Source organism: Mustela nivalis (genome assembly GCF_964662115.1).
Source record: "Mustela nivalis genome assembly, chromosome: 9".
Classification (NCBI taxonomy): Eukaryota; Metazoa; Chordata; class Mammalia; order Carnivora; family Mustelidae; genus Mustela; species Mustela nivalis.
The window spans coordinates 56563163-56581792 of record NC_139028.1 but is presented as its reverse complement, the minus strand read 5'-3'; the positions used below and the strand labels follow the sequence as shown (position 1 = coordinate 56581792).

At 33.7% G+C, this 18630-nt stretch overlaps 2 long non-coding RNA genes across 2 annotated transcripts in view; one reads left to right on the top strand and one right to left on the bottom strand.

Annotated features, from left to right (window-relative positions):
- LOC309873624 overlaps positions 1 to 18630 on the bottom strand; it is a 754649-nt gene that overhangs the window by 130827 nt on the left and 605192 nt on the right. The window lies entirely within an intron of this gene.
- LOC309873625 lies at positions 7122 to 8896 on the top strand. The gene is made up of 3 exons (XR_014316437.1): positions 7122 to 7204; positions 7630 to 7710; positions 8742 to 8896. It is a non-coding gene; the product is annotated as an uncharacterized lncRNA (long non-coding RNA).

Sequence of the window (18630 nt, the reverse complement as noted above, 5' to 3'; positions counted from 1 at the left end):
GGGGTGAAAACTGACTCTCTATAATGTCAGGATCTGTCACCTAGGTAAGAATGTGGTTCAGGATCTGTCACCTAGGTAAGAATATAGAACAAAAGCTCCATTCATTCTCTCCCTTTGTAGATTTTGGAATTAAGAAAGTAATAAATTCACTTCATTTGAAGTTTGCTGATTTACTAAAGTCTAGAATGACCTTAAAAGATGAACTATGTTTTCTGGTCATTATATCGCCACGGGAGCAAGTCAAGCCAATGTACTATTTCTCAAAACTAAGGTATCAAATGCATCCAGTTGTCTGAGTCATACCCTCAGTTGTATGTAGTCATACCCTCTCAATCAAAAATTTGTCCATAAGAAGAGTGCAAAAGCCAAAATCTTGGCTAGCCCCATTCTCCTTTAATGAATTTATATGAATTTGAGTCATTCTGGTTGCCATGATGGAAGTGATATAACCCAGATGAGAGTGTCTAGCACCATGTTTTAGAAGGGGGTAAGGGACAAACAAAGAGTATGAGAGATGTGGAAAAAAAAGAAGAGAATAAACAAGAGGGGGACCCTTAAAGGCATAGCTGGGTTTATAGGATACCCCATAAAGCAACTGTTAAACTCAAAAGGAAAACAAGCAGATAACAAGTATCTTCTATGTCAAAAATCAGGTCACTTGATGCGTCGTTCAAAATTGGCACATTTAGCTAAGAATAAAATTCCCAAGAGTTGCTTTGTGCTGTCAGCTCCCTAATTAGGAAGGACATCAGCGTACTAACCTTCAGTACAAAAAAAAAAAAAAAAAAAAAATGTAGACCCAAATGGCAAAAAATGTATAGCTTAATTACCTAACTTATTTCCTAGTACTAGTCTCTATTTACCAAATGAGAATTTATGAGTTCAAAACATTTGGCTTTCTGAAGATTGTCCCATAGTGACTGTTAAGACTTCTTTCCAGAACACTGTATTTTTAAAGTAATCACGATTTGCAGTGCTCCTGGTGAAATATAAATATGGTCTGCAAATGGTGATATCTTCTCAGGTAAAGGATAAAATAAAGGCTGTGTCAAGAACCAAAGAGATTAGTTTAATGCTATCTCAGCACTGTTAACTAACTCCTGGCATTTATGAAATATTAAGAGATGGATTTATCTCCTGACCTGAAAGGGAAATGAGAAAACTATGTACTGAGTAGAACTAAAATATTTGTCCCAGCTTAGGGACTTGATAAATTGACATGCTTAAGAATTAGTCCTCAAATCAATTTTTAAGAAATTGGAAAGACCAATGTCCAGACATATAAAGTAAATAAAGAGAAAAAAAGTGCTTGAATTTCCCAGTATATCTGCGTGGGGGTTATAGTAGGAAAGAACAACACACAGGCATTCCTCTCAATCTAGCTTGGTGTAAGCAGGTCAAAGGAAACCACACACACACAGTTACTATTGGTTTTACAAATCCCAGTGTAGGTGGATAATTAAGGCCTACCCAGATACTTTTTTTTTTTTAACTTACTAGAGTATTTTAGCATTATCAGTAGATATTAGTGTTAAAGAAATATGATCAAAAATCATTTGTTAAGTATGAGGACACAGATTAGAAAGCTAACTGAATCATCATTCCATAAAAATAAAGCAAGAAAACAAGAATAAAAAAACTGTAGAAAAATTTTTATCTTTAAGGTAGTAATTTGAGTTATGCAACATTTGTCATTCCCTCGTTTAGCTTATCTCTAATTTCAGTTTTTCCCATAAGCATATATCGCTTTGGCAAAAAATAAAATCATTATATTAAATCAAAGAAGAAGAAACAACAAATACAAAGTTTTAAGATATAATTTTTCAAAGAATGAGGGGACACTGCCTGAAAGCCAGAGGTCAGAGGTGTGGGTCCTGGGTCATTCACAGTGCTGTTCATTGCAAGCAGATGTGATAGTGCTTTACATCGATATGGTGAACCTCCAGAAAGCCAGCAATTTGGAAAGTCTGAGAACAAGGCAATACCCCAAAACAAGGTAAAGAGTAGGAAATGGATGAAGAGAGGAAAGAGAAAGAGAGGAAAGTTGGAAGGGCAAAGAGAGAAACAAAGAAAAGGAGTGGGGGAAAAAAAAGTATGTAGAGATGTAAAATCACACAATTCATTTATTAAATCTCATATCCTGTACTTCGAATTTACCACAAACTATATAGTTTCACTGAAATTTTTTTTAAGAAGATTTATTTATTTGAGAAAGAGAGAGAGAGCGAGCAAGCATGAGCATGGGGAGGGGCAGAGGGAGAGAATCTTCAAGTAGATGCCCCACTGAATTTGGTGTTCACCCAGGGCTTGGGGCTTGATCTAATGACCCCTGAGATCATGGCCTGAGCCAAATGCAACCGAATAAGCCACCCAGGCACCTCTCACTGAAACTGTATTGAAAAATAGGTATGATAATACTTTCCTCATATAAAGATTAAATTGAGAAACAGAGAAAAGACTACCGGTGCCTGGCATACAGTTAGTATACATTGCACATGTTGGATATTTTAAGGAGTTTAGTGATCTGGTTTTACTCTGTGGTACACTGGAAGATAGAAGGTGAAAACAAAGCTGACAGCAGGATAAAAGTGAGAGCAGATAGTTGGGAAAGACAGAATAACTATGTAGAACAGATAAAATGTGAAATGTGTAACATTGGTGATCCCATCCTAATATACTTTGGAAGGCACTGCTATTTTGTAGCTTATTATATTATTGAAATTACAAATGATGACTCAGATAATAATGAAAATGCTATGTTATATACAATATCCTTTGCTTAAGAAATCAGAAATATAATTTTTAATTAACATGTCAGTTGGGACAGGATAACACTAAAACTTCCTTATAATGTTGGTGGTAAAGTACACTGAACCTTATTTGAGAGAAATTATGTATCATTATTCATTATAAGCTGCAGAATTTTTTAAATCGTTTTATATAGTAAGCCCAAGAAATTCAGATATGAATAAATATATATGAATATACATATATGCTTATCACAGACTTATTTATCATAGTGTTTGACATGATAATGTTACCTAAATGCTCAGCAATACAGGAACAGTTAAATAAATTATAGTATATCTTTTTTGTGGAATATAATGAATGCATTAAAAGTGTTGCTTTGTGCCATTTCATAAAAATATCTATGATACAAAGTTAAGGAAGTCAAAATTCAGAAAGAGCATAAACTGCAACTATATAAATATGCATCAAATACCTATTGGAAAGTAAGAATCTAAAAGACAATATTGGTTGAACTGAGATGGTGATTTAGGCATATTACATTTTCTGGCATTTCTTTTTATTTTATTTTTTCTAAAAGGTATGTTCAGTAGAGTGTTTTGTTATGAAATATATAAATAAATTTATTTGGTATTTATTGGAGTTCATGTAAACAAAATAATTTGGAGAACCTTCCATCAGAAAAGGTTCAAAATATTTAAAGCCAGAGTGGCCTCTTAATAAACACTTTTGAGCAGTAGGATTTACTGTGCATAATCTCGGGGGGGGGGTTGTTTTGTTTTCTGTTATTTACTGACTTTTAATTTGAGTAAATGATCCATTGTTTGCTGACACGTGGATTATGTGCAGAGCAAGGCAGCTATGTGAGTATGGCCGAGGCTGCTTCCAATCCATGGGGTGGGGGTGGGGCGGTGGGCAGGACATGAAATCTGTGAGCTGAGGAGTTTTGTCTCCAGCTTTGTGTGTGATATGAAAACGTTTATGTATTTTACTCAGACGCATAAGGTGAATGTATGTGTATCTTCAAAACTTTTTCTCAAAGTTCTGATTTTGTCCCAATTTAGCCTACAGTGGGTATTTCTCTGACTGTCTCTTCTCCATTGCGTGGGAAGGTGGCCTCAGTTGGAAGCAGAGCTGGTACACCACCCCTCAGGCTGCAACTTTCTTTAATCTACTGGTGTCCCCCTCTCTGGTTAGTTGGTGAAGATTTTATGGTGTGGTTTTGTTTATACTGATTTATAGATCATATTGGTAAATAACTGAAATAATAAGAATCAACAGCATCAGTCCCCTGGTTTCTTGATTAGATTTGTCTTAAAAAATATAAAATTAAGAAAATGCATTTGTAAAAATTACATGGAATGGCTGAGTCAATTACGGCAGAGTTATGGACATTTACATTAGATAATTCAGACAAGTAACCTACTTTGGATTTTGATCTGTATGGGTAATGACAACAAACAATAGAAAATGACTAACAACTTGCCAAAATGCCACTTGAATTTTGATAGTATATATCAAGTTAATTTTTAGCTTCCTTAAATTTTAAATATAAGGAAGAAATATCCATGAGCCAGGCTCTATAAATTCCTTTATTTATAAATTATTTTACATTTTTAAGTAAAAATCATTTATATCTTTCATAAGCATCTATCATGTCGTTATACTCTTAAGTTCCTTCTACCACCAAGTGAATCTGGTGACATTACCCTCCCAATCCTCACCCATGTTCCTCATTCTAAACTGAGAATGAGGTAATACAAATGCTTTGTTAAAGTCACACAGTAACACTCTGGCCTGATTCAAAATAGGAATACATTTTCAACATGAATTATCTTTCAGTGTTCTGAGAATTTTATAAAATGTCATCATATCTTTTTCTTCAGTATGTGCTATACTTCCAAGATCCCTTAGACCCTTTTTTGAAAGAATTATCTCATGTTAAGAAAATGTTTAATCTTCTATTATATGTAAAAATCTCAAAGAAAATGAGAATATGAAACTTAATCCAAAATTTATTTCTATTCTATTATTCTTACCCTACATCTAAGTAGTCATAGAACATTTTGATTCTATAATCCAAATGGAGACCTTGCTTTACTATCTATTAAGAATCATTTCAAGCTTAATTATATGAAAATTAATCCTAGTGGTTAAGATAAGAGGTAAGAGGCTCCAGGCAGCTTGGTCCCTAACGTGTCTGCCTTCCACTCAGGGCATGGTCTCAGGGATTGAATCTCTCATCAGGCTCCCTGCTCAGCAGAGAGTCTTCTTCTTCCTCTTCCTCTGCTCCTCTGCCCTGCTCATGCTCTCTATTGCTCTCAAATAAATAAATAAAATCTTTAAAAAGAGATAAAATATTACTTCACAGTTGAGAAGTTTTATAATTAAACTGAGGGTCTGTGATTCTAAGATTTAAAAAATAAAGAAGTATAGCCAACTATACAGATGGGCAGCGGCTGCTCTAGGACATCAAATAGTCCCAACCATATCTCGTTAGATTAATCTAAACATGGTCAGGCCTTTGTTCCTGTGTCACTGCCTGGTAAGTTTGCCCTCCAGATACTCCTTTGGCTCTCATTCTCACTTCTTTAGTGGTGTCAACTACTCAAACATCCCCTGATGAAAGATAATGTCCTTGATTACTTCCACTCCCATACACTATAGCCCTCTTTTCTGATTTATTTTAATCAAAGCCCTTATCACCACAAATACATCACCTATTTTACTATCTATTATTTCTTTTCTATTTATCTTAGCTATGATTTCTTATCTATAATTATCTATTATGTAATATCTACCTCCCTTCATGAGAATATAAGTTCCACAAGAGAAGGTTTTTGACATGGTTTGCTCATGAGAATCAGAGTGTCTGGCACACAGTAAACAGCCTATAAATAATTGTTGACTGAATTGAATCTGTGAAAAGGATGACGCAGCAGACGCTACCAATCTTAGATTGTAGTACTAGGCCTGCTTCCAATCCCTTGGTAATTATTGGCAAAAATCACCTTGAAGCCCAGTGTTTGGAAGGAAATTGCAAGAGTAAGGATAGAGGGGAGAACATGGCATCTGGATGCCCTTTCTAGCAGACGAATGAAATCTGAGTCTCAGAGAGGTGGGAGAACACTATAGACTCAAGGTACCGAGATCGTAAAACGTTAACTCAGAAATACAGAGGGTCAATCTGCATCTATCTATCTCTCTATCTAGCATCTATCTATCTAAAAATAAAGATGCAAGGAATGGAGTTTGTCTCCTAAGTCACCTCCAGAATAAAGAGGAAGAGTGACAGTGGCAAACACCTAGCAGACAGCACAAAAAAGCTAAAATATATAGTAGTATCTGATGAGAAAACTACTAGCATCTTCCAGAAATAAATGGCAATAAGGAAGTTTGTACGACTTAGATGGCCCATGAGATATGAGTGTGCTATCATATTGAGAACTGGGGTAAACAATGGAAGTATAACTGCAGTTGAACTCACAGAGTAATACGGGGGTACACAGTCAACCATAGAGAAACAACTGAAACAAGAGTGAAAACCATTTATACTTACTTATTAACCACTTCAGGCTATTAACTCCTCAGATACATTGAGATGAAAACAAATTATTCATTTCAATAAATATTTAATGAACTTGCTATGTAAGCTAGGTAGTGTATTAGGCACAAGCATATGGAGATGAATAAAATAAATCTCTGCCTTCGACAAGTTAGGATCTCATCTCCTCTCTCTCTCTCTCTCTACTCCAGTGTGGCAAATTCCATAGTAGAAATAAATTGGAGTCTCTTCATCTTCATAGATCATGATGAATATATTGTAAGTATACAAATACTAGTTAATAGTTTTAGTTTATATACTAATGGGAGAAGAAAAAATAACTTTCACACTTAAATAAAGAACTGACATAGAACTAATTGATTAAAATTAATTCATGAAATGCATTCTTTCCATAATAGTTTGGTCACAATCCCCAAACCAATAATGACACTCACTAATTTATTCATACATGAACTCAGTTCCCATACACCACTAGTAGAATATGCACAGAAAATCTCTAACTACATGTCATGATTAAATTAATGGAATTTCACTCAATATTTACAAGATCAAGAGAACATTGGGGTTAGGTGGATGCACTTTTTATAATTCAATCACAATATTAAATTGGAAAGATCAATTTGAAAATGTTTGGTGTAGCCATCTCTAACACTTGACAGGAAAGATGTCAGCTACAAGCAGAGGCCAGTACTATTATTCCTAGAATTTCAAAACAATGAAGAACTCTGCTCTACCCTAGCAACTATGATGTCTGCAAGAACTTTCTAATCTAGGGTAAAACAGAGTGTCATTTCGCAAAGCTAGACTTTGCCTTTCCACACCCACAGAGTTACAAGATATAGTTATAAAGAAATCCTCAATACACACAGTTTCTTGCTGGTGATTGTGAAGGTCTCTCTCTCTCTCTCTCTCTTTTTTTTTAAATAATTAAATCCTTACGATGGAATAGTGTAGGTCAAAATAGTATCTACATTTCTGTGATAGAACCAGAGGAAAGGAAAGAAAATAAGTTACAGAAAAAGATAGAGGGAGAAATGGAGAAAGTCATATCACCAGATAATAAAGCCTAAAGTTTTTGACTATTAATCCAGAGAGTATACTGTGGTCAAGGCCACCTCAAGTAATCCCGAGACATCTGGGAAGAAGTAGGATAGAATGAGGGTAATTCTTTTCTCAGAATTGTATTAAGTTTTGTGCTTCCTTCTTCATAGTTGACCACTAAACTTTCTCAAGGCTCTATCTTCCTATATGGCATATATATCTTCCTTTAACATAATGATGACACAGTCTCTTACTGTTGACTCTTCCTTTTGCAGTGACTCTGTAAGCACCATCCCATTATTTCTCCACTGCCAACCAAATAAACCAGAATTTGCTGAAGAGAAGCCTAAAAATTGGTATGTTAAAAACTCCCAAGGAGATAATTTTTATTTTTAGTTAACATTCTGGACTGAATGGTTGCAACCCCCCAAATTTCATGTTAGTTGACACTCCAACCTCTAATGTTTTAGTATTTGGAGAGGGGTCCTTTGGGAGATACTTAGGATGAGGTGAGCTCATGACAGTGGGGCCCTCTTGATGGGATTCTGCAAGTATACAAAGAAACATTAGAGCATTATTTTCCTCCTTTTCCCATTGAGTGTACCAAAAGGTCATGGGAACACTTAGTGAGATGGCAACTATTTTCAAGCCAGGAGAAGAAGACACACAATGAGACCTACATTGCTTCCACCTTAATCTTGGACTTCCTAGCTTCTAGAACTGCAAGAAATGAATTACTGTTGTTTAAGCACCCCAGCCTATGATATTTTGTTATGGCAGCCAGAGCCGACTAAGACAGGCCAGTTCAATACAGCTTTACTCCCTGGGCTGGCAGGTCTTCCTGTGAGTTATCTGGAAACTCCTATTAAAATTTAGCATCTGGGTTTCACCTTGAGAGATGTCTTCCATAAAGTTTACTATTAGAATAGTCCTTATTTGGATACTCTAAGTGATACTATGTTTTATGGAGGTTTGAAGGGCAGGAAACAATAGTTGAATTTATCTACACGGCAATTTTCTACAAAGGAATCTTTTATTTTTTCATTGAAGAAAATGCCTCTATTTGCATAGTGGTTTTCAGAAGGCTATTGAATTTCTTGCTGGAGACTTTTATTGGAACCATTTAAAGCATCTTTTGGGAATGAGTATAAATTAAAAAAAAAAAAAGTAGGCAAGTTTCCCTTTCACATTATTTTTTCCTTTGGGATGTTTGGTTCAGGGAAGAATTCAAGTATCAAAATGTATGGGGAGAAATGGATCTTCTGTGATTCTAGGCCTTGTCATGTTAAAATATGTATAAAAGGAAAGTATGTCAAGTGAAGAGGTTTTTATTGATTTTGTTCATTAATGTGTCCCAGTGTTTAGAACAGTTCCTCACTCTTTGTAGGTGTTCCGGAAATATTTGCTGAAAGAATGAAGTAAGGAATAAATGGGTAGATGAGGAAGACCCCTTGGGATATGCCTCTCAGCTATATAAATGGTCACAGTGGCAAGCTCTTCAATGAGTGAAGGATAAAGCAAATGTGACACAAAGCAACTGATAAATTTAAATAATGGGTATGCAGGTATTCACTTTACTTTTCTTTCAACTATTCTGAAGATTTAAAAGTGGTACAAAAATATAGAGTTGGAGAAAAACATGATAGAATTGATACATATTCCCATCCCTGTCTCTGTTGGCCTGGTCCCATTTGCTTCCATAGATTTTTATTATTTTCTTGTGTATCATTTGAGAAAAATTTAATGTAGATACAAGCACATATGCATACATATTCTTATTTTCCTCTTTCTTATGTAAAAGACAACATACTAAGTAGTTTTGTTGTGTTCTTCCCTCATTTCTCCTCTCTCTTCCCCCCCTTCTCATTCTCGCTCGTTTTTTCTCCTTCATTCTTGGTTTAATAAATCCTAATACATATTTCATGTAAGCTCAAAGAGGGATTTCTTATTCTGTATTTAGCAAAATAATTGGTGATTATGTCACCAATCAGTGGTTAAAAAAATCATATAATTAATAATTTCATTATATACTAAATTCTTATACACACATGTGTACATAAATATGTGATATGATATTATTTAATAATTGAGATTTTATATAATATATTTTAATATCTGGTAAGATCAATTCTCCTTTTTTTTTTTTCTTTTCTAGACTTTTCCTCAATATTCTTGATTGGTTATTTTTTTCATATCAACTTGAGAAGTAACCTAGTCTCAGGGCAGCAACTTATATGTAGATGGATGGATAGGCTGATTGATAGATTAAGTTCTTCAGAGAGCATTTTACATTAAATTTGTAAATAAACATGGGAAGAATTGTCCTATTTCTGTTGAGTCATTATTTTTAAAAACATGTTATATCTTTCCATTTATGTATTTTTCAAATTCTTGATCAAGCATCAATTGTTGCTTTGAGAATATACAGCTAAATCCCAACATAGTTTTTTCCTCATTTCCTCATCCTCTTTATATGTTACCATTTGTTTTTATCATTTTAAGTGTCATGTTGTGATTAAATTATTCCTTTTTATGACTATCCCCCTGACAGTAATTCTCATTAGAGAAGGAGTCATGGATTTCATATGAGGAACTCAATATGTATTTGTTGGAATTAAGAAAACCATGAAATATACTTTCTCATTATTCCCATGTGATAGTTTTCTAAGGTAAGATTTAGAGACTTGTGACTTGGATAATCTTAAAATGACCTCACTATTAAGTGAAGCTTATTCTTAGATGAAGACCCTCTGATTTAAAATCCTATATTCAGGCACCTGGGTGGCTCAGTGGGTTAAAGCCTCTGCCTTCAGCTCAGGTCATGATCCCAGGGTCCTGGGATCCAGGCCCACAGCAGGGAGACTGCTTCCCTTCCTTTCTCTCTGCCTGCCTCTCGGCCCACTTGTGATCTCTGTCTGTCAAATAAATAAATAAATAATCTTTAATAAAATAAAATAAAATAAAATAAAATCCTATATTCTTCCATACCCTAAGCTATTAAAAGGGAAAGTTAAATGCTAAAGTGTTATGGTTTTTCAATTTTATGTTTTTGTACCTCCAGAAAAATTAGCATTGTCACACAAAATTGTTGTGATAACATGAAATCTAAAGACACCTCTAAGTGATGAAATGTTATACTACAGCACCAGGAAAAGATATACGCTTAGCCATTTGATCTTCCTGCTAAAGTTAAGTTACATCATCATTTCGTCATAGAAACGAAACATTATATATCAGACTTTGAATCAAAATTCTAACATGATTTCATTAAACTTGTCAACATTGGTATTATCATAATGCTTGTATGGATGAGGAAACTGAGGCTGAGAGAATTCAAGCAACTTGTCGAAGGTCCTAGGATTGGTTGGGGCAGAAGTCAAATCCAGATCTGCTTACCTTCAAACTCAAGTTCTTTCTGCTGAGATGCTTTCCACAGAGGCGGCATATACTCTATCCATGCCTAAATTTTGCAGTCAAGGATATTTCCTTGGAATCTCCAATTTCCATCAAGCTAAGATGGATCTGGAACAAGGTAGTATGTAAAAAAAAAAAAAAAAAAAAAAGCCTTCTCCTGTTGGTAAAAGTATTCAGTGTCACTATTTATTTTTAACCAAATGCCCCTTGGAGTTTTTAGTATTTCTTCTCTGTGAAAATATATTTGCATATCCTGTAGCTGGAAAAGTCAATTAGTAATTCATGAGTAATTTAGGAAATGCTGGCTATAAACTTGTAGATATTTACATAGTTCCCATAAATTATAGTAAAAAACTATAATTTGTTCAATTGGAATTCTGCTAAAAGCTTGCATTTACATAGGATATCCAAATGCCAAATGTTGACATGCATTTTTAAAACCAACATATTGGGGCTGTTTCCTCATATGATTTAAATTAAATTCATACCCCATACCAGAAGCAATAAGTTTTGTTTTCTTCTATCCAGGGGAAAAAAAAAATACAAAAAGTATTTGTGCAGAGTTGGAGGCAAGCACATGGTGGAAATAACTGCAAACCTATAAAGATGGCAGAAGCAAGAAATGTTTAGCAAACATAAACAGTCTGAGTAGCATATATAATGCAAATATTTATTACAGAAATGGAATGTATAGAATACTTTTCAGAAATAGCTGGAATGTATAGAACACTTTACAGAAATAGCTATCAGAATAAAATTATAAACAAATTGATAAAACTAAAGTGAAGGTGTAGTCAGGAAAAGATGACATTTTCTGAGTGGAGAATATTGTGGGAAGAGGAGGCTTATGTTGGGAATCAAGGAATGAACTTTGGATAGGTTCAGGTGGATCCCTAGCAAATGTTCACAGAGCGATATCTGAGTAATCCATTAGATAATACGACACTGAATTGCAGGAAGAAGTTGGGCTGTAGAGGTAAATGGGAAATCATTACCATATAACAATACTCAAACTCCTTACAAAAACAGACATGGTGCTAGATGAAACTTCTTGGGGGTCATTTCCAAATATATCATTCCTGATGTAGATGGAAAAGAATGGCATATCCAGGATGAAATCCTATGGTTTTCTAACATTTTCTAACATTCAGATATGGAATCAATGAAAAGGAACCCACAAAATACACTGTAAGGAATTGTAAGTAAGGCAGAATATGGGACAACAGAAAATGGTGACTTAGAGCTATGTGAAGAAGGAATCTAATGAAGAAGAGTTGGTTAATTATACGAAACCTTATAAAAGCAAAGTAAGATAAGGACCAAAAACTGTCTGTTGTATTTAGCATCAAAGAGGTCATTGCTAATGTTCATCAAAGGTACTTCAGTAGAATCATGGGTATGATAGCCCACTGGAATGAGTTCAAGAGAAACTGGTGGGGAGACAATAGGGAAAAGAGGAATTTGAAAAGTGGAGCAGAGAAGTGAGGTCTTGAGGGAGGGAATTTGAGTCTGAGGAGAATTTTTTAAAGATGGAAAACAGGATGACTCATGTCTATGTGATATAAATGATAAAATAAAGACAAAAATACTACTGATACAGAAGAGAGAGGAAACTAAAGTGTGAGTTAAGATTCAGGGAAGAGGTCAAGGAGTTGGCCTGAAGGAGAAGCACAGTCTGTTGACCAAATAAAGAAGAATTTTCTAGCTTGACTTACTGATAATAACTGCTCTTGTCTGATTTCTGAGGACCTCATGGCTTCTAAAAAAAATGTGGCATGAATCTCTAAATATAATTGTGGCCTTCACTATATGTTGAGTAGATCAAACATGCAATGGCTAATGTGAGTGAGCCTAGTGGAAACACATGCGGTATTAAGCAGCAAAAATTTATCTTCAACAATAAACTATCATACCCATAGCTTTCATTCACAAATAATTTTAAGAATTGTTTTGAATTCATTTGAACTGAACTCTTTTTACTGGGCTAAATATGATAGTAAGCGTTTCTTTTTTATTCAACAAACTTCTATTGAAAGAATAAAGATGGATAATATATAGTTCTTGCTTAAGGGGCCAGTAAGGAGAGTATCGAAGAGAATTAGCAATTATAGTTCAGTGTAATTAGTACAATGGGAGAAGTTAATGCACATGGAAATACAGGAATATAGAGGAGAAGTAAATCATTAATGAGATAGAGCAGGACAAATAAATATCTCCCCTAATACAGATGTGTAACCAAAGTTTTGAAGGAGGATTTGATAACAACATGAACTGTGAATAGTAGCAGAAGCAAGACAGTCCAGAATGAGGGAACAGAACAAAGATGAGAAACAGCCTGAGGGCATTAGGCCAAGGGCTCTGAATGCTGCTGCATGCCTACTCTCCTGGCATGTGAGTTAGTAGAATTATAATTACTGTTACACAGCACTACCAAACCTCCCATACTTAATACCAACTGTAACTTTATTGTAAAATATATGTATGAACTGTGAATTAACATTCACAGTCCATTAATTTATCATTATATTACAATCCAGATGATATACTATGAAGTATAAAACCTGTGTAAAAAAATTCCTCTTTTAATTTCACAGTAATTCTTATGTATATGTTATTAGGAATACTTCAGTGTTTATCATTGGTTCTCTTTCATAAAATAATTTCTTATTTTAGTGGTTCCAGATAGGATCTATTCAGTTTGACACACATTTTAACTGTTAAATGTTATTTTTCTATTAAAATTCATAAAGTCAAGGAAAACTTCAATTCAATACAAGTTAAATGCCTTACCTCCCACCTGCCATCTGCACAAAGCATATAATTTCCCTAAAATTATGCAAAAATTAGCTAATTAAGATTTAATTTGCTAATCCTTGCTCAGTTAAACTAGTGACATATGCAAATTGCCTGCTGAGCCCTTTAAAATTTTTGAAGCAAATGATAAACAAGATTTCTTTTGAGTTTAAAAAAAATGTAAAGAATCTGGTGATTGACACAACATCTCAGTAGATAGTTGCATAAATACTTACTATAGTTTTATTAGAAGCACAAATTGGCATATTCATAAAAAGCTGATGAAATGCTTGTATAGGCATGTTAATTATAATGTCTCAAGAATCATAAAGGCATTACAACAAGAAGAAATTAACAGTGTGGACCTCCATAAAGAAAATATATTCCCGTCCTTATTTATACAATTAGGGAAATTTTAATGGTTTTTCTAAAACACTCGTTCATTGCTTTTCAACTTTGAAAAAATCCTCTTCAATGAGAAACAGAACATTTACTATATTTTGGTGGGAATTACTTGTAGTGACTTAGCATTGATTTTCCTTAAGAAAGGGTCAGTGAATGTCAAAACAATCCCTTATGTCAATATAGTATGTGAATATTTTCTAGACTCCAAAACTCCAGTTGTCTTATTGAATCATTCCGTGTTAAGGCAGCTATGTTGGTGTTGTATAGAAATGGATCAACCAAGAGGAAAGATAAGGTGTGGGTGTATATGTGTGTTGTGTGATATATGAGTTTATATGATAGTTGATTTTTCAAATAGTTAAAACAGAGAGGAGGACTAACAGATCCACATTAAGTACATCCTAAAAAAATCCTTTAAAAAATTTGTTGACAAATGGTATTTCTCCTTGTACTAAAACATCATGAAATATCAATTTAAATAGTTGAATATTATATATTTGAGGATCCCTAAAATGATATGAAAAGTTCTCATTTGTTTATTTTATAATACAGAACAAACACTCTGTTGGGTCTTTTACTTATACTGTTTAGGAATATCTTTGGACATGTGATCTCTGGAATTATAAGATAACACATGCGTACTGTTTTAAGCAACTACATTTATTGCAGTTTGTTATAGCAGCAATAGGAAATTAATAAAGCTACTTATTATTTTCATTACTGATACTATCTACAGAGAACACTTATTTTGCAGCTGGCCTGGGAAATGAAATTATTATCTCTAGAGATGTCTGGATGTCTGGTTTTGACTATTGGCTAAATAAAGGGCAATGAGATTGATCAGGTGCTTGTTAGAGTTTGAAACTCCTTTGGGGACTGGCAGGGTCAGTTTGTTACTGATGGCTTCACTTAGCACAAGTGATTAGAGAATCTGGCTTGGCTATGGGACCAAAGGGGAAAAAAGACCCTATCGGAAATTCTTCCTTGAATTTTCTTGAAGTCAAAATCACAGCACAGTTCCTGGTGATTCAGTCTAGAGAAAAAGGGTTTCCATGTGTAAATCAGGATCCTTGGAAGCTTAAACTTGAATGTGTCTCTATCAATAATGCTCACCTCTACTATCTTCTCTTATTGTACATATCCTTTGCCTTTAAATGAGAGCCTTGTATACATATGCTTGGTAGAGTCTTGTAGGTTCTTTCAAATATCCAAACTTGATAAGTTATTACATTATTATTCCACATGTTTTTAACATTTGTGCTTTCTAAATTAGGCTTTAGAAATGGCACCCATATCCTCAGATATCCAGGAATCCCTGTAAACTCTTGTTACAGGGATTCTTGGATATTTTCAAGAAATTTGTTATACAAGATCTTATTAATTATACTAGGATGTCACTCTACAATTTTGCTTTTTAAATGTTTATAGCCCCTGCCAATTGTGAACGTACCAATCACTGAACATTGTGTTAAGCAACCTGCAAGGGAAATGACTGAATTCATCTTACACAGATACACACACACACACACACACACACACACACACAGATGCACACATAAACTATACATAATCTCAAAAGATATGGCTTTTAGCATCATTTGCATCATTGACTAATAGTTCATAAATGGATATTTCTTTAGAATGCTCATTAGAATGCTTGAGAGGACTCTCAAAACAATCGCCAATGTGGCAGATTAGCAAACATGCAAAGAGCCCACTTGCTATGAAGTGCATTTCATGTTATAGCAGCAGAAGGTAATCATCCAGAAATTAATCCTTTTCATGTTGTGACCCATATAACTATGAAGCAAAATGTGATCTTGACATTAGGAATTAGAGTTACTTGCAATCAGGCAGGAGTAATGCTATTCAAGTGACACCATTTTGTGAGGTTTCAATTAGTTTACACAATAGGGGGCTTTATGATAATAGAAGCACAAGTCAAACCAGTATCAAGGGGTTATCAAAACAATGTTATTTCCATGAATCAGTAAATCATTTCCCCTTTGCTCATCATTGAGTTTAGATGTAGGTCTCAAGAGTTGGTTAATATGGAGTCTTGTGGAGGTTTGGATCTCGGATATTGAAGTCAGGTGATCTTCATTTTTTTATACTTCCTCCTGTAATACCTGCTTCTTTTGTTATGTGATAATGATGAAGGCATAACGAATCTCTGCAGGATTAATGATTTGAGGAAGGGAAGTGCAAGCACAAGAGGAAGTTGCTACTATCAGCTCTTAGTGACCTGAACATTATACCTGAGTTAAACTGGTAAAATAAAATAAAAGAGTAAAATTTTTAAAAAAGGTAAAATAAAATAAAATGGTAAATAAAATAAAATGGTAAATAAATAAAATAAATAAAATAAAATGGTAAAATAAAAGAGACAAAACAAAAACTTCCACCTTACATTCATTTTTAAAAGTCTCATACATTAAATGATCAACCAGTTTAATTATACTAGATGTTAAATACGTTATGCCAATTACAGGAATTAATTCATTTACTCATCCACATAACAAAAAAGCTAACTCTTTGCTATATGTCAGGCATTGTGTTGGATTGTACTAACACAAATGGAATAATAATGCTGTGTAAGATAGGTTCTAGAATACTACCTAAAGTGGAATTATCTTTTCACTGAGTTTATATCTTTAATTAAAAAAAATTAAAAATAAGTGCTAGAAATCACATATTTATATGAGTATATATGAAAGCATCACTTATTATAGAAATAAATGCAATTATAATAAGCAAAAAGCAAATTAATTTATGACATAACCTATAATGGACTATTACACAGCCATTAAAAACCATGTTGTTCAAGAGAACTAGTAACATAAAAAGTCCTCCAAATTATACATTCAATGTAGAATCAGCATATGAAATAAAATATGCATTATGAATCAAACTGTGATAGAAAATATGGTATAAAATTACTGGACCCAGTAATTTTATCTCATCAAGGTATTATATATATTTTTTGAAAATCAAAAAAATCTGAGTGTAATTGATGATAAGTAGAAATTTATATAGATATTCAAAACAACTAAAGAATAATTTTAAGGATATGAGAAATACTGGACACAATGGGGTACGTGAAACCATCAGCATGTTCTCAACCATGTAAATATATACACGCCTGTTAGTAGTATACCTCCAAGCTGTAACCAAAGATTCAAACATAGCCTTGATAGCTGCAGAATCGAAATGGGTATCGTTTTAGTATCTAGGAAGACAGTGAGACCTTCTAATAGACAAGATGGCTCCAGACAGTTCTGTCATTTTTTAATTCTTTAGATAGGAGGGGGATAGTTTAGTATCTTAGCTAAAAGAATTCAAAAAGGAAAGAAGCTATTTGGCAGTAGTTTGGAAGCTTCCTGTGTAGATCATGGTCTTGAATCATGTAAATTTTGAGGATTGTAAAACAAACCCCTCTTTATCATGAAGTCTTGATACAACCTATATACAGGATTCAGTGTATCTCGGCAAAGGATTCGGCACGAATTAAGTTAGAGCTCCAGGGAAACTCTCAGCCCATCATGCAAACTCTGCCTACTGAGAAGACTGTCCATTAATTAGGATAAACAATTATTTTATTAGTGAGTAAATGTTAATTTTCAAAAATAAGAAAATGAAATTTATACAGTAAGGATTTTGATCTTAAGAAAAAAAAGGATGGGTATTTTTCATTTTAAAGATTTGTAATGTTCAAGATAGCCTTACCTACTGGAGAAATACTAAGCTTTCTGAAGCCAAATCACCATGTACAATTGAGTAACTTAGTTTTGATTTTTGGTGGAAGACTTTCTAAATTTGTATAAAACCTTGGAACATGAAATGCCTCATATTTGTGAATTTAACATGCTAGATTTAAGTGCTTTGGAAGGTTTTCTTTTATTATTATTAAAATATAAAATTGAAGTACTTAAAAATGGAAATCAATCACATAAATTTGCAATTATAGTATAAAATAATTGAAGGAGCTTGAGGAACTTCATATTTGGGAACAAATATTATTAGACACCCTACAACTGAAGTTTTAAAATATTTCAGATTATATATTTGTCAAATGTTGGCAAAATGAATGTAATGCTTAATGGAGAGCTATTTTCCTGATTATAATATTAGTAGCAATCAATAATTTCAAAATTGTACCTCTGAATGAACCCTATAACTGCTACTGAGAATATTAGATAGCCTACATTAACAATATGATATGTATACAAATAATAAATCTGAAAGAAAATATACCAAAATATTTACAGTATTACTCTCCATTTCATGCAATTATGTATTTTTGCATTTTCTCAATTTCCTTTTTTTTAAAGATTTTTTTTTTTTAATTTGAGGGGAGAGAGAGAGCTCATGCAAGAGCAGGGGGAATGGCAGACAGAGAGAAGCAGACTCCCTGCTTAGCAAGAATCTGATGATCGGCTTAATCCCAGGACCTTGGGATCATAACCCAAGCAAAACGCAGATGCTTAACTGACTAAGCCACGCCAGTACCCCTATTTTCTCAATTTTCTACAGTAAACATATATCATGTTATAACTGAAAAATATTAAAAATTAATCTTTTTGTGAGATTGAACTGTGATTTGACTCTTTCTCCTAAAAACAAACATAACATCCAACCTCTAAAATTAAAAAAAGTTTAAAAAT